General features: G+C 40.4%; 1 long non-coding RNA gene across 2 annotated transcripts; it reads left to right on the forward strand.

Annotated features, from left to right (window-relative positions):
* Positions 1 to 3,081: 3,081 nt before the first annotated feature.
* Positions 3,082 to 17,629, forward strand: LOC140691106 (uncharacterized). 2 transcript variants are annotated; one of them, XR_012066574.1, is made up of 6 exons: positions 3,105 to 3,156; positions 3,602 to 3,748; positions 11,878 to 11,935; positions 12,447 to 12,530; positions 16,274 to 16,435; positions 16,958 to 17,629. It is a non-coding gene; the product is annotated as an uncharacterized lncRNA (long non-coding RNA). The 2 variants fall into 2 exon arrangements; XR_012066573.1 differs by lacking the exon at positions 3,602 to 3,748 and having other exon boundaries at positions 3,082 to 3,156; positions 11,875 to 11,935.
* The last annotated feature ends 208 nt before the right edge of the window (positions 17,630 to 17,837 follow it).

Below are 17,837 nucleotides of genomic sequence, written 5' to 3' on the forward strand. Positions count from 1 at the left end.
CGCAATTTCAGGGGCATAATATAGAAAGTTTCAATTCTTGCCTATGAAAACCCACTGCAGGTCCAGGGGCTATCTGGGGCAGTTCCCTCCTACACAGTGACTGACACAGGGATCTGCACTCTCCAGGCATCTTGCAGCTACGACATCTAGATCGTCCACAGCATCATTTCAGCCACCAGCAGCAGCCAGGGAGTCACACAGAGAAAGAGAATGCAGAGAACTCACATCTTTTTGCTCTTCTGTGTTTTGGCCTTAGAATGACATACATCACATCTACCTATAGGTCCTTGGCCAGATCTAGTCATGAGGCCACCCTAAATAATGTTGTCTTCCTATGTTCCCAGGAAGTGAAAAATGAAAAAAAGATTTGGTGAACATAAGCATGGTTTCTGACACATGAGGCGATGGTAATTTAGGATGTATGTAAATTTATAAATTTAATATATAATATATAAATTTATATCATATTCGATTATGTTATAAAATATAATATATAATAATACACTATATTGTATATTAGATATAAAGTCTTATATACCATATATATGTAATAATGTATGTATAATACATATAAAATACCTGTGTATATGTATAATATATGACATCACAAATAACGTCTAAATTAATATATAAATAAATGAGGGGACAGCAGGAAGTTGAGAGAATCCATGTCTTATAGTTTTTGTTATCTCTGTAGCTATTTAGAAAATATTTGCCATAATTTCATAGAACATCCCAGTTCCAATTATAACTTATTTTAAATTAACAGCAAACGTTTCTGATTTTGAAAGAGTTATTGATTGAAACAGGCAAGAGGGCTGTCCAAGGACACACAACATTAATTATAGAAGACGTTGAGGGTGTCAGTGCAAGAAAGTATGCATATCAATTCCCACTTAGGAGGCTTTTCTCCATCTTCACTCAACAGATGGAAGATGTGTTTTGGGAGTGTTAGCCAGAGAGTAACAGGTGATTGGCTGAGGACTCCAAGCAGAGGTGGGGGAAGAGAAAACAGGTGCATGGACATGGCTCCCTGATTGATAAGGAGGAAACACATGGGTCAAGACACCTGTGGGCATGGAAGTAAAGGGAAAATAACCAAACACCAGACAGTGTGAGTGTGCTAGATGTAAGTCAGGGGGCCACAGTCAGAAAATAAAGCCAAGTTTGGGCTTTCAAAGGAGGGATGCTTGAGGTGGTGATGAGGTCCACAGAGGAGCCATGGGAGTGGGATGTGGACAATTTGTGTATTCATTGGCTTGCCTCGAGAAAGAGAACAAAACTCTGAAAATCGATGTAGAGAACTCAAAAAATTCTTAAACTATTTCTGATTGCAAGAAAGAGATGGAGGTGAGGACACATGCCTGGATTTTTGAGGCCCACAAAGCAGATGGCATCTCTGGAGAGGCAGCACACCAAAGTGGAGAGGCCCAAAGGTTGGTCAAATTGGAGAAGACTGTTTAGAAGGCACACCACAAAACAGTATTAGGAAGCATCCGCACCAGGACCAGCTGAGCTGGTTGAAACACTAGACGACAGATGACCTGCTGGAGGTGGGGCGGGTCCACTTGCAATGACACAGGGATGGAGACAGAGGTCATGGGTGTCACTAATGCTCTTTAGTGCTCAAGGGATTTGAGCCTAAGCAAACTGAGGCCCCTGATCCCAATAAGATTTCCATCCAGCCAGGGCTCATCTTTAAGATTTATGTTTCTGGAATCTGGGAAGAAACAGGTACTTGCTGTCTCAGCCACTAGTAGGACAAGCAGTAGCAGGAATTGCCCCCCTGAAGGCTTCCGATGTCACAGTCTAGGACAGGGCTGGGAGGGGGTGAAATGTGGCAGCCACTGGCCCTAGAGTGACATAACACAGGGAGCTAGGCAGAGGTACATCGATGGCAGGGGAGACCGAGGAGGGATTTGGAATAGATAACCTAAAATGAGCAGAAATAAAAAGTCAAACACCATAGAAGAATCCAGGACATCAGCTCTTCTGTCTATGGTAGGCTATCTCTTGTGATGACAAGCCTGGCGGACAGTTGGTAACAGATTATATGAAAGAACAAAAGTTAGGGGGCTTCTTACCCTTGTGGGCTCCTGGCTGGGCTGAGCTGAGCAATGCCCAAAGGCTGCCACTGGCAGACTCCAGGCATTAGAAACAGAAACAGGAAAGGGAATGGGAGAAAGGAAAAAAGGAATGGAGCAGAGCAGGGGTGGGGGGATAAAGAACAATAACAGAAAGTAAAATAAAAGTAGGAGTGAAAAATTATTATAATCTTCCTCCAGTGGAACTGTAAATAACCGTATGAACACACATGTGAGTTTTGCCAGCTTAAAAGTATTGTACTGATAGACTCAATCTGATAAAGAAAGCATTTCTGGAAGAACAAGGTGAGGGGAAAGAGGTGGAAGGCTGTACAAAGGAAAATGAGGGAGGCCCATTCACAAAACGGCTGATACGGTTGAATGGTGTGTTCACTGCACAAAGCACTGTCAGGGGTCAGGAGCCCTAGAAGCAGAACCTGAGGCAGGGATTCTGGTGCTGGTGATTTACGAGGATGTTCCTCATGGAAAACCTATGAACTGGTGGGGGAAGTAGAGCAGGGCAGGGGAAGAAGCCTGGATGTGGCCTCAGATAAAGTCTAGCTCAGGTCTGACTCATGGTGGGGACTCTGGAGCATGGACTGCACCACAGGTCCCCTCCATCTTGAGGCAAGAGGGCGGGCAGGCTGTTTGTAACCCCATGGGGGTTATGCATCGGCAGTGGGCTGCTCCTGCAATCCCACCCTCTTTCCCTGTGTGGCTCTTGTTATTAGAGGAGGGGCAGTGGTGACTCTTCAGCAGTTGTGACAGTTTCATGTGTCCACGTGGTTAAGCCACAGTCCCTAGTCACCCAACACCTGATGTTGCTGTGAAGACACTTGTAGATGTGATTTAAGTCTATAATCAGTGTACTCCAAATAAGAAAAATTACTCCAGATAATCTGGGTGGACCTGGTACAAGCAATTGAAAGGCTTTAAAAGCAGAACTGAGGCTTCTCTGAAGAAGAAGGAATTCTACCTGTGGATGGCAGTTGAAGACCGAGAATTCCAGCCTGCCCTTCCTGACAGCCTGCCCTACAGATGCTGAACTTCTCCAGCCAGTCCTCCCTATCATGTAAGCCAATCCTTGCAATAAACCTTTCTCTCTATTTATATAATATATCAATCTGTCTGTTTATCTATCATCTATCTCCACTGGCTCTGTTTCTCTGGTGGAACCCTGATGGATACAGCAGTCATTATTGAAAGCAGCAGGTGACCAGTCACTGGGTGGTAAAAGAAATTGACTGACACCCTCTATTAATGCCCCCCAGCCATAGGGGCAGGTGTGGCCGGAAGCACAGCCCTCATTGAGTCATGGGCCACCCTGGCAGGAGAAATGTTTGCCAGGAGGAAAGAGTGACTTTTTCTTCTTACAAAAGTACCTTCTGCTCACTTTTGAGACGTGCTCAAAGGGGAGTATATTTCCAAAAGGGGAAAGAGAGGGGCTTTAAAATTTTTTGTCTTTCTAAAGAAAGTTAGCATAGACATTTGACCATTTAAACCTTAACCCACACCAGGAGAAGGCAGTTGGCAACCTGCTTTCCTGGCAGGAATGCAGCACCTGACCATGGTGCTGGGAGGGGGCAAGATCAACCCACCCACCTTGCCTGAGCGCAGCATCTGACTGCGGCATCAGGAGGAGGAGTGACCCGCCCGCCCACCGGGTAAGAGCTCAGCACCTGACCCAGTGTTGGGAGGGGGCACGATCTGCTAGCTGACAGCCACTGGGAGCAGCACAGACGAGGGTGCCAACAGAGGGCCTCTGGAAACAGCAAGCTGAGTTCACGAAACAGGGCGAAGACACAAAGACCTCTCAATAAAATCATTAAGAGCACATCATCTCCAGGAGAACTAGATAACTGATACTCCTTAAGCCACAATGCCAGAGAGAGATGAGCAATATGAAGAAGCAGAGGAACCACTCCCAATTAAAAGATCAAGAGAAATCCCCTGAAAGCACAATCAAGGAAATAGATATTGATGGCCTACTAGATCAAGATCTCAAAAAAGGAGTGATCAAAGTACTGAAGGAACTAAAGGAAATAGTGTTTAGAGATATAAAATATGTCAAAAATGAAATAGAAGCTATAAAGAACCAAGTAGAATTAGTAAACTCTTTTGCTGAGATGAAAGCTGACCTAAAGGCTGTACAAAGCAGACTAGTTAATGCAGAGGAATGAATAAGTGACCTAGAAGACAGGACAGCAGAAAGCACTCAATCAGAACAGCTACAAGATAAACAAATAAAAAACAATGAAAATAATATAAGGGACTTATGGGATAATATAAAGCTTGACAATCTGTGCATCATAGGGGTTCCAGAAGGGGAAGAAAGAACAAAGGGGATTTAAAAGGTATTAGAAGAAATCATGACGGAAAATTTCCCAAACCTAAATGAATCAGATATCCAAGAACAGGAGGCTCAGAGGGTCCCAAACAGGAAGAACCCAAATAGACCCACACCAAGACATATTATAATCAAGATGGCCAGAGTCAAGGATAAAGAAATGATGCTAATGGCAGCAAGAGAAAAACAAAGAGTGAGTTACAAGGGAACCCCCATAAGGCTCTCAGCTGATTTATCTACACAAACACTACAGGCCAGAAGGGAGTGGCAAGATATATTCAAAGTCCTGAATGAAAAAAAGATGCAGCTTAGAATACTCTATCTCCTTTAGACTAGAAAGAGAGATAAAGAACTTCACAGACAAGCAAAAACTACAAGAGTTTAGCAACACTAAACCCATGCTAAAAGAAATACTGACAGGTCTACTCTAAATAGAAAAGAAGCAGGATGCTACAAAAATGAAACTCATAACTGTGGAAAGGAGATAACTGCCATGAATTACAAAGGGAATAAACACAAAATTGTAAAAGAAGACATCTAAATCATTAAGAGTTGGGGGGGAAAGCAAGGAAAGCCACTGTGGAAAACAGTATGGAGATTCCTCAAAAGACTAGGAATAGACTTACCATATGACCAAGGAATCTCGCTCCTGGGCATATATCCAGGAGGAACCCTACTTCAGGATGACACCTGCACCCCAATGTTCATAGCAGCACTATTTGCAATAGCCAAGACATGGAAGCAGCCTAGATGCCCACGAACAGATGACTGAATAAAGAAGATGTGGTATTTTATGTGATGGAATACTATTCAGCCACAAAACTGACAACATAACGCCATCTGCAGCAACATGGATGTTCCTGGAGAATGTCATTCTAAGTGAAGTAAGCCAGAAAGAGAAAGAAAAATACCATATGAGATCACTCATATGAGGAATCTAAAAAAACAAAACAAAACATAAATACAAAACAGAAACAGACTCATAGACATAGAATACAAACTTGTGGTTGCCAAGAGGGTGGAGGGTGGGGAGAGATAGACGGGATTTCAAAACTGTAGAATAGATAAACAAGATTACACTGTATAGCACAGGGAAATATATACAAGATCTTGTGGTAGCTCATAGCAAAAAAAAATGTGACAATGAATATATATATATGTTCATGTATGCCTGAAAAATTGTGCTGTACACTAGAATTTGACACAACATTGTATAATGACTATCACTCAATAAAAAATTTAAAAACAAAAACAAAAAAACTATAACCCAAAGCATTGCTCATTTATCAGCTGTTGACCTTGTATGACACACTAGATGGGGAAAAAATGCCAATAATTTCCAGTATTGTCACAACTTTAGAACAAAGCAGTAATGCTTGTGCTTTTCTACACCTGTTAATGTATTTGCACAGACACCACCACAAATTATGCCAAACAAGCTGACTTTTTTTCTGCTAGGGATCAAGCATGGATGATTCGAAGCTGAAAAATTCCACATCACCTGGGGAAGTGTTTTCTGGTGGCATCCTTGTCAAACCAGAAAACGCAGCTGGATATCATATGGTGTGAATGCAGTGCAAAGCATAGTCAATAATGTATATCCTCACCCTCTGAACTGCCATCAGTGCTAACCAACAACCAGACACAGCTCAGCCAAAGGGCACGGATCCATACTAAAGAGAAGGAGCAGAAGTAAAGAAAAAGAGAGAGGTGGAAAAAAAAAAAAAAGAAAGGATAAAAGGAAGGGAAATTCTGCATATTGCATATTAGGATTAGGCAAAACTAGAGAGGATTTTTTTTTTTTAATCTTTACTTCTCTTTCTTGGATTCTAATTGGCAAAGACTGTATCTTTAAAAATTGGAATTGTATTGAAAGAAAGTGGAAAATCATGGTAAGTTTCAATGCCTGAGGGTTGAGAAAAAGCAGAGTATTGAGGGCAGTGAGGATAACAAAATGGAAATAGAAGCAAAAGCAGAATCCAGGAAATTCAAATTTTCAAGAACTCATCTTTAATATGAAACCAAGGGAATTTGGAAGCTCAGCTCCTCACATACCATTTGTCAAGTTGATAAGGAAATTCAGTGGCAGTGTCACCGTTAGGAAGGGAGTCTGTTGACCAGAGGACACTGAGGGCAGACGAATCAGGGGTCACAGCATTCTCTAAAAAGAGAACCGTTTGTATCATGCACATACCATCATTGGCTATGTGCATAATAATACAGCCTATTGTTTTGCCTTATCTTGTACAACCTCTTCCTTTTAAAAAGCTGCACAACTTAGCCAGCCAGCAACATGTTGGAGGCACCTAATCTACTTTATGCATAACGAGAAAACACAAAGAGCACAGCCTCTCATTGCAGAGATAATCAAGTCCAAAAGAGGGAGAAATTGATTCATGAAGGCACGACATCTGCAGAAAAGAATAATTAGCAGAACCATGGCTGTATTCTGTTTTCATATAAGTTATTTATGCTTTATAACAGCCCCTTGGGCTTCCCCATTTACACCTGTAGAAGTACATTATGTATTTAGCTCCGTGCCTGGTTTGGATATTTCAGGATGGGCACCTAAGGTCAGTTACCATTTTAGATGGAAGCCCCTCCAAAAAGGTCTGAGTTAAAAATGTGGGAATCCTCAAAATACAACAGAGACAGCCCTGAAAAAATGCCAGGTTTCTGGGGCGTGGTCTGTCAGGGGGTCCAAACCTTCTGCCTGGCTTATCCCTGCTTCCGTTGGCAGTGGAGTGATACGGATCACTCTACCCCGTCTTCACCGATCGGTCTCCCGAACCCAGAACTGTGATTCTGATACCTGATAACCATGTGTGTGGGTTTTCTTTCACACCATCAAGGAATTCTCTGACACCCGCTGGGTGTCTTATCATTCAACTCAACTCTACATGGTCAACCTGACGATGGCATCAGATCCCACAGCTCAAGGCTTCAGTTCTACTAGACTGCTCTCTCCCCAGTTCAGATGCCAATCACAAGCTTCAGGTTGTCACCTGTGCTTCTGACCAACAGGCTACAAATCAGAGGCTCCAACAACCCCCTTCTTGGGTTCAATTAATTTGCTAGAGCAGCTCATAGAACTCAGAAATATTTTACTTAACAAGTTGTCCTTTGACTTTAAAGGAATGTAACTCAGGAATAGCCAGTTGGAAGAGATGCATGGTGCAAGGTATGCGGATAGGGGTGTGTAGGCTCTCCGAGTGTACAACTCTCCCTGCATCTCTATGTGTTCACCAGCCCAGAAGCTCTCCGAGCCCCCTCCTTTTGGGGTTTTATGGAGGCTTCATTACACACTGTTGTTTAAATCATTGGCTATTGGTGATTGACTTAATCTTGAGTCCTCTTCTCTCCCTGATGGTTGAGGGGTGGGACTGAAAGTTGGTTCCTGGCAACCAGCCCCATCCTTTGATGCTTTCTAAAAGTCATCTTACTAACATAACAAAAGATACCTTATGGCTCTCAACACCCAGGATATTCCAAGGGCCTTAAGAGCTGTGTGCTAGGAACAGTGGGTGGGCCCCAAACGTATGTTTCTTATTGTAAATCAAAATATCACGCCACCTAGAACATGCTTTTGCAAAACTTATTTTAATTGTTGGAGGACCTGATGTTGACAGGCTCAACGTGAAGATGCCCTCAGAAATAACAGTGTGTGATAATGAGAAGGGCACTCGGGGCCACCAAATGAGAGACTGAATATGCAAACAGAAAACGGCAAACCACCACACACACAAAAGAACTCTGACCCACAAGCCACAGCATCCTCCCCGGAAAGCCAGCCTGGGGTAAGTCAGGCTTGCAGGAGGCCAGACCGCTGTCCCGAATAACAAGCCAAGAAGCTGGACAACAACTTCTTTCCTTGAGGGGGGTGGTAATTAGGTTATTTATCTATTTGTTCGTTTATTTTAGTGGCGGTACTGAAGACTGAACTCATGATTTACCACTGAGCTATACCCTCCACCATAACCACTACTTCAAAATGATAAGGACTTGATCAGTAACTGACAGCTTCTCTAGTTTGCATCCCCACTTCCAACCTAAGCCCAATCAGAGAAAGCCAAATATGTGCCCCATAGCCCACCTATGGCTTCCTCATGAAAACAGCATTCACTCAGGGTGCACCTGAAGCACCCCCTTTTTCCTACTGGAAAGCTGTCCCACTTTTCTACTTGTCTTTGGGTCTCTGCCAAAATGCAAGTGGCAGTGGCTGACCTCCTTGTTACAGCAAGATCTGAATAAACAGCATTTGCTTATTCTCTTTTGGTTGGTCTTCATCTATTTCCACATGGGCATGGTTGCCCAGGCTAATGTACTGAAAGGCTAAGGAGGGGTCATCCAAATCATAGTCTACGGAAAGGTGTCCCCTGCCCCCCAGAGCCAGGCAGCGTGCAGCCCTCACAATCATCTGTGGCATTTCTGGGCAGGCTCAGGCCTGGTTCCTGAAAGCAGAGCATGGGGTACACTGAGGGTTGGAGTGGTTAAGGCAAGTCAGCCCTCTTGTGGATTAGGCAGCCACATGGCCAGCCCTCCCTGGAGGCACCTGGGAAGCCATGAAGGTCAGATCACTAGATGTTCCCCCAGGTTACCAGCCCTACACAGACAGTCTAGAAGGCTGTCTCCCAAACCAGCTGTTTTCTTATGACCTAACACTGTAATCCTAAAAGTGCCACCATCTCTGCTCTAACCATTGTCTACCAAACATTACTAAGACCACATTCTCCAGAAAAAGACTGGAACTACAAATGCATGAACACTGGCCCAAGGCATTTGTGTCTGCTCTCCCTGTTGCTAATTTATCATGTTCTCCTCATTGGGCCAGATCTTCTCAAAGCCTTAACCACACAGTGCCTGCTGAAATAACACTGAGCTTATGTCATTTTCCAAGGTCCCAGACCATATTTCTCAACATAGTTATTACTTATGCCAGAGGTCACAAACTTAATCCCTATGTGAATTAGCAAGTCACCTAAATAAATGATATAGATGCTGTTGGGAATCTGAGAACTAGAGAGATTGAGCCTCACTGAAAGAGGTCAACTAGTAACTTCAGCCAATTTTGTACAGGAGTCATTTAGACGTGGTGAGCTGGCTCATACTGGTTTGCAAGAGTAGATTGCATGCAGTCATCTGTCAATGGACATTTAAGTTGTTTCCAAGTCTTGGCTATTGTAAATAGTGCTACTATGAACATTGGGGAGTGATATATTTATACAATGGAATACTATTCAGCCATAAAAATGTCAACATAATGCCATTTGCAGCAACATGAGTGTCCCTGGAGAATGTCCTTCTAAGTGAAGTAAGCCAGAAAGAGAAAGAAAAATACCATATGAGATCACTCATATGTGGAATCTAAAAAAAAAAAAAAGAAAAGAAAAGAAAGAAGAAGACAAATGAATTTAAATATAAAACAGAAACAGACTCACAGAGTAAAAACTTGTGGTTGCCAGAGGGGAGGGGGATGGGAAGGGATAGACTAGGAGTTCAAGATTTGTAGATATTGACTAGTATATAGAGAATAGATAAACAAGTTTATACTGTATAGCACAGGGAAATATATTCAAGATCTTGTAGTAGCACACAGTGAAAAAGAATATGAGAATGAATATATGTATATTCATGAAAAATTGTGCTGTACACCAGAAATTGACACAACATTGTAAACTGACTATAACTCAATAACTTAAAAAAAAGAGTAGACTGCATGCATTTCCTCAACTTCACTTGAGTAATGTTACTTTGGTAGCTTGATATCAGCCAGGGTAGAAGTATTTACACCCCAGAAATCAGCAAGTGCTACAAGCCAGGATTTTTTTTTTTGAGAGCGAGAAGGGTGGATATTAAATAACTATCAGTACACTACTGAATATTGACCAAGTGTTCCCAGATCCTCCAATACTTCAAAAGAAGGAGGAAGTCAGATATGTTTGTGAACACTCTCAATTTTTAAACGTTGGCGAATCAAATAATATTAAAACATCATGTTGTCAAAATAAAGCATCGCTGTAAGCCACCTGCTCACGAAGTCTGCCTTATGCAGAGGCATCATAGCCTTACTTACGGGCTTCAGGTCTTTCATTTACACCAACAGAAATTGAGCAACAGTTTCAAAGGAGCCTGAGTACCTTTGTTAGGTCCCCAGTGACTAACATTTACCACAGGTGATTTCTTTCACATCTCTGAATGTGGACAAACATGTATTATCTTATACTAAGATGTCATTGCAGACATTACAAAAGGTCAATTCTAAGGCTGGAAAAAAGAATGATTCCACCTGTTAAAGTGATTCATAGGTATTAATGACATATCCCTTTCTTGAATAATAATATACTTTGTCAAATAATTGAAAGAGGTAAAGTTTACTGTGATATGTGTGTGTATATGTGTATATATGTGTATATATGCATATATGTATATATACGCATCACAAATTCATACATACACACACATTCACATATGTACAAATAAAGAAATAAAAAAACAATACCTAGAAAATAGGATGGCCCTTATGTGAGCAGTAAGGAAAGGCAAGAATTAAACCACAGTCAATATTACCTGAATCAGAAGAGATTATTAGCTGCTGACCTGATATTCACATGAGGACATTGTGGACCCATTGATGTCAAGAGTTTGACATCAGAGGAGATAAGCATTCTATCTACTAAAGATTCCTTGACATCTCTGTCAGAAGCTTGTCAGATCTTCCTCCACATCTTCTAAACATGTGCCAAAATCTCCAGAACCATTATGTTAATTATATGTGGTCATTGAAGTTTTAGACAGTTTATTTTATATTTCCCAATTGAACTTTATGCCAACATCTATCGTGATAATTCATCTTGCCCAGGCTTAGGGAGTGTTACCAGGGTTTTGTATTGTATTATAAGCAGGTTATAAACATAAGAACGTTTCTTCATGTTAATCACCGCAGCACTGAATTACTGGCATGACATTTAATCCAGAACCTATAATATAATTGGGAGTTGTAATGCCCTGCTTGCTGCTCTTCAGTGGCTTGTTTTCCTAATGAGGTAGAGATTTTATAAACTTTAGTAAAAAAAAAATTTGAAAATTAAGAGCAAGAAACCATATACAGGATTGTCTAAAATGCAGTGACATTTTCAAGACTGAAATTTAATTGTGCCAGCTTCCCACTCCACAGTAGCTTTTCATGTATAGTTCTTTGAAATGCACAGTAAATGTTTCTCATCCTTCTTTGTTTATGGTACAGATAAAAAATTCAACAGCTAGGTCACACCATAATCTGCCTTGTGTACCCTTATAAATTTTCTATCTTTATTGCCCACAGAACAGTGTCCTAATCAACTTTGAAATGGCAAGCAGTCCAGGATGGAAATGCTTATCCTTTTGCAATAGTTATCCTGTTAAAATGATCTGAAAATCACCTTGACTCTGTGTTTCCTTTATTAGCAGACCAAGCTCCAAAATAAAGATGACACCAAATTTCTAAATTGTCATTGCAATTTAATAGGTAAGTATGCTAGTCCTCATTAGTATTCTGAATGCATAACTGCTCTAATAAGCAATTTAAAGTACTGCTGAGGCAGATAGAAGGGGAAAAAAAAAGGATCTCAATATATTGGGTAACTTGAGACAAGCAGATTATTGAGCAAGTCCAGATTTTTATATAATGCACTTACAGTAGGGCTATTTGGAAAGTGTTTGTCATCAAGGTTCATTCATGGAATCCAGACACTGCTGGAATTTTCATGACACTGTGTGCTTAGGTTAAAAAAAATCCACCTTATTCGAAATAAGGTGCAAGTTCTTTCTAAATTCTATGCTAACACAATGGCTAAGATAATAATAATGCTGATGGTGGGGATAGCAAGGATGAACACTGAAGAAGCTAATGAAAATCCAATTAGATTATCTAACACTGTGAACACTGAGATTCTTAAGTGGTAAGACTCTAACCACAAATTTCCCAGCTTTGCTTAGAAAAAAAAACCCTAAAATCAGTTTCTCCTACTTATCCTTAGGTCCACCCTTAAAAGTGATTTCATCTGGGAAGGCTTCTCCTGGAAGAAGTTAACTCTGCTACATGCTTATAGAGTACCCTTCAGGTCTGTATCACATGGCCTATCACATTTTGTTATAATTGCTTGGTTAATTGCCTCCTCTGACAGCCCCATGCTTCTCTGGCTTGTAAAACACTGTATTCACAGACCCAAGAACAGGGAAGGGCACAATGAGGTATTAAATGAGTATTTATAGGATGAACGTAAAGATAAACCTATCAGTCCTGCTCTTCACTGCTCCAAACTATCTGAAGCATATGAACCTCTGCTTTTATTTTGGTTAAATTTAAATGTCATGTGTACTTACAAGAGTCTGAACTTTTAGTTATGGCCCTCCACTATTTGTGTGATTAAAGCAAGTCGCTTGCCTTTTTAGATTGTAGTTTCCTCATTTTACCAATAGTTCTCTTCGAATCTCCCTTGTTGGTATCATTTCAGACCTGCTTCTAAATGTTGCAGAGTTCTGTTCTTATCTCTCCTCTGTTCTCCGTCTACACTGTCTCCCCAGGAACATGAATCCACTTCCATTATTTTAAATACTAGGTACAGATGTATGACTCCTAATTCCTTGTCTCCAACTTGGACTTCTTCCCGGGGGTACATGTGTTGTATCCATTTACTTGCTTAATACTCTCTCGGAGGTCTAGTCAGCAACTCAAATTTGAAGCATTTCAAGCAGGGCTTTTGATTCAACTTCTCTTCCCCCTACCCCTAGTCTTGCTAATTTCATCTAGTGGTTTAGATCAAGAACATAAGAGTTGTCCTTGATTCATCTTTCTCTTCTCTTTCAGTCCTCAGATCAAAATCCCCAGAAAGTACCATTGGTTCCTCCTTCAAACTAGATTACAAGTCCAACCACTTCTCACCAACCCCATGGTCAGAATTCAGTCAGAGACAATTAACCAGGTTGTGTGTGTGTCTGTGCGTGTGTGTATGTGTGTGTGGAAGACAGAGAGGCAGAGACAGAGGTTCATTGCAGAGATGTGATCGTACTCAACTGAGGTAGCTGGTTAAACAGTCTCTTTAAAGCTGATGTCTGGGAGGGATCTAGCTTGGTGATTCTGGCCCAAGGTCTCACGTGATTGCTGCCAAGACGTCAACCGGGGTTGCAGTAATCTGAAGGCTTGACTGGGGCTGGAGAACTTGCTTCCAAAATGGCTTATCTACATGGCTTTTAGGAGAAGCCTCTTTTCCTTGCTTGAAATTGGACAGGGGAAGCCTCAGTTCCTCCCCACATGGAATTCTCCATAGAGCTTATATCTTCTTGTAATATGTCATCTGGTATCTCCCAGAGACTGGGTAAAGAGGAAGACACAATGTCTTTTACAACCTAATCTCAGAAATCACACTGTCACTTCCACCATATTCTATCCATTAAACACAAGCCACTAAGTCTTGTGGCTTACACTCAGAAGTCCCACACTCAAGGGTAGGGGAATTAAGCTCCACCTCCAGAAAGCAGGAGAACCAAAGAATTTGGCGGACTATTTTAAAAACATTGTGCTCATCATGATTAGCTCACATGGATTATTTTAATAACCTTTTTATTTTTCTTTCTGATCCCTACAACAGCTAAAGTGATTATTTAAAATGCAAATCAGATAATTTGGCTTCCCTGATTGAAGCTTTCCAATGGCTTCCCATTACACATAGAATGAAATCCAAACGGTTACCAATGCCAACAGGCTTTTATGAGCCAGCCTCTGCCAACCTCAGTGACATCAATTCCTACTGATTTCACTCTTGTCCTCTAACCCAGAGTTTCTTAGCCTCAGCAGTACTGACATCTTGGGCCAGTCTATCCTTTGCCGTGGGATTCTGTCCTGTGCAGAGTAGGATGTAGAGATGGTGACAGCACCTCTCCAGTTGTGACAGCCAAGGATGTCTCTGTACATTTTCTAGATGTCCCTTAGGGGACAAAAGTCAGTTCTGCTTGAGAACAACTAATCTAGTGACATAGGTTATATCTATGTTCCTGTAGGGTCACAATTTTCCTCATCAAATTTTTTACGATGTGGACTTGACTATACATTTGTCTGTTTAAGTTTATTATCGACCTTCTCTTTTTTTGAATATAAATTTAGGGCTTTATCTCTTGTTCATTCTGGTATCCCTGGTACCCAGAATCATGCCTGTCATATACCAACAGCTCAAAGAGTCTTTATTAAATAATGAATGACATTCACTTCAATTTGGAATCCATGAACATCCCTGCCTTCCCTTCCTCTTTTGAAATGTTGTACCTTAAAAACACAACCCAGTGTCAACTCTGCCAGGAATGTTGTTTCTGTCACTATTCAATACGTGTTTTATTTTACCTTGTTTGCACATGTACCTTCTCTTTTGGCATATAAACAACTTACATCTTATGCACATTCTTGATACCCTGGAAATGATTTACTCTAATACACACACACCACACATAATTTATGGTTAACAAAATATCATGATTTAAAAATTAAAGCCACAGAGGAAGAGGAGGTAAATATGTTGCTCATAAAATCAGTATGCTTCTAGCACTAGGCAACAAATTAGACTATGAGCATCTTGGAATTCAGGACAAAAAATGGAATTGTAACAATTTATATAACATACATCAAATTTTACTTAATACTTAAGAGAAATATTTTTCCAATATAAAATGAAAAATTGTATCCCTCATAGACAGAAATATATATTAGGAGATAATATCCCCAAGTTAGGGTTTTCAACAAATATAGAAACAATTTCTCTGGTGCACTGGGGTTGGCTAAATAATGGGCCCAAAAGACCTTTACTTCTGAATCTCTGGAAGCTGTGTTTACTGTCTTATATGGCAAAAGATATTAAATTGAGGATCTTGATGTAGGGATATTGTCCAGAATTATCTGGGTGTTTCCTAAATGCAATAGAGCATCCTCATAAGAGGTAGACAGAAGGAGATGTTGCTACAGAGAAGTGACAGAAGCAGGGGGAGAAAACAGAAAGTCTTTGCTGCCTGCTTTTAAGATGAAAGACGTAGCCATAAACTAAGGAATACAAGGAACATAGCTCTAGAAGTTGGAAAAAGAGTCTCCCCAGAGCCACCCTGCCCTGCCAACACCTTGACTTTAGCCCCGTGATATGATTTCTGAATTCTGACCTCTAGAACTGTAAGAGAATAAATGTGTGTGGTTTTAAGCCATAGAGTTTGTGGTAATTTGTTACATCAGTTTTCAGAAACGAATACAGGCTCTTTATTATAATGACCTAAAATAAACACTGATACCAAAGTACAACATTGTATACAAACATTTTTCAAGTGAAGATCTTTTTGTAGAAGGATAGGTAACTTATCAAATTGCTAAGTTAATGCAAATACAGGCTTTTTAACTTAGAGGTGAGAATTAATTTGTGCCCTTTGCAATACTTTTCCATATGGATTTGGGGTAGAAGAAGCTATTAGTCATGAAGAATAAGAAATATAACTCACAGACCGGATCGCAGTGAATTAAATCAACAACATGAAACCATAGCTAATTGTATCTCTACTTGAACTACCTTAAGAGGGAAAAAAAAGACCTTATCAGGAAGAACAGGAGAATTATTTGACTTCAAGCATGGCTGGATCCAGGGTTTACAAAATTTTTACTGCAACTCTCTTTTTATCTTTCGATCTACTTTCTGTGAGAAGTAGCTGTTATAAAACACAGAAAACGAAAGTCCTGATATCAGATCTAAAAAAGTGTGACCATCAGGCCAGTTATTCTGCCATTTGTTGAGGCTAATAAAACAGCCCTGCTTACTGATCTTGTTCTCCCATTAAGCAGAAATGCCCCCGAGGACAGCTGCAGAGCAGAGAGGAACCAAACCAAGCATGGAAACAAATGAGGGACATGTAAATAAAGCTTGTCATCTCAGCATCTGGACACAATAATTAAACATCTTGGGATCTGGAGAGTCAGTCTTTACTGGCATCAGCTCAACGAAAGGTATTTCTCTGTTTGTCACATCATTCAGAGGTATTTCTTTTTGTATCAAGAGGGAAGATGGATTTTGATAATACATTATTGTATTAAAATAGAAGATGCTGAGAGCGAAAATCTAATAATGATAAATGAAATAGTGGACACAGGAGGAGGTATCCTACAATCTTTGACAACAAGAATATTGGACCCAGGTGGATCTGCATTTGAGTCCAAGACCTAGGGCTTGCTGTCTGTGCTAGCTTAGGCAAGAAGTGGGGCCTCCCTATTTGTTTTTCAATATATAGTGGCTAACCATAATAATGAAACCTCCTCATATGTTGGTTTGAAAGATTAAATGAGAAAATAAATATAAACTGTTTAACATAGAAATATTCAATAAGTAGTTAGTAGTATGAACCATTAATGGGTTACATTAATATATAAAGTTTTCTTATCTCTAGAAAATTAGAAATTGGACTGTATTTGTTATTTAAAGCTCCCTCAAGCACTAACATTTTGTGTCTCTGCATATTTAATAATCTCCAGGTCCTACATTTCCAGGCAGAAGTAGGTGTCAGAAGACTGGAACTATGTGGGACTGCATTAGTAGGTAATGCCTGCTGAAAAAATTCAGTTGATGGAGGAGCATTGTTTCCTTACCTCCCATCCACTAAGAGGTGGGTGAGAGCAGGGTACACCCCTCCTCTGCTCGGGCTCTATCCCTAGTGATTGACTAGCAGTCATTACTCTTCATATTAATCTAGGTTCTTTCCTCCTTCCAGGCACAGGGGAATCTGAATTTCATGGCCCTTTGATGACTAGATGATGTCATGTGGCTATTTCTGGTCAATGAGTTCTGAGCAGAAGTGACATGTGTCCATTTGAGATTGAATTACAGAATTGCTTCCGTGAAACTTCCCAGGGCATATTTTTACTCTTTAGTGACAGATTTCAAGATCATGGCTTCTCCATCATTATGTCTTTAGAGCAAAATGACACCAAGAAAAGCTCCCAGCAAAATTGTGATGGATATACCTGTTATTCTAAGCCACCGAGACTTTCAGAGTGACTCCCATCTTATCCATTGGCAAAACATTTGGTAGAACTGATGTCCAGAATAACTTGGAAGGTCAATATGCAGTCAATTAAATTTTAGCAGCAGGGAAGAGGTTGAAAAACAATGATATTAGTATACATTATCATACTTGTATGCTAGTAGCTGTGTTCAGCAAGGTATCATAAAAAAGAATAGAGCAGGGAAAATAACTGACTAGATTTCAAGAAAGAATGAAAGAAAATAGAGTGGCTGGCAGTTTCTAAAACTTTTAAGTATAGAGGAGACATTTGTTTCTCAACCTTAAATAATAAAATTGAAAAATGCTTTGAGTAACAGAAGTTTAAAGTTGAAATTATTAATAAGAATCAA

This window comes from Vicugna pacos, chromosome 33 (genome assembly GCF_048564905.1).
Source record: "Vicugna pacos chromosome 33, VicPac4, whole genome shotgun sequence".
Classification (NCBI taxonomy): Eukaryota; Metazoa; Chordata; class Mammalia; order Artiodactyla; family Camelidae; genus Vicugna; species Vicugna pacos.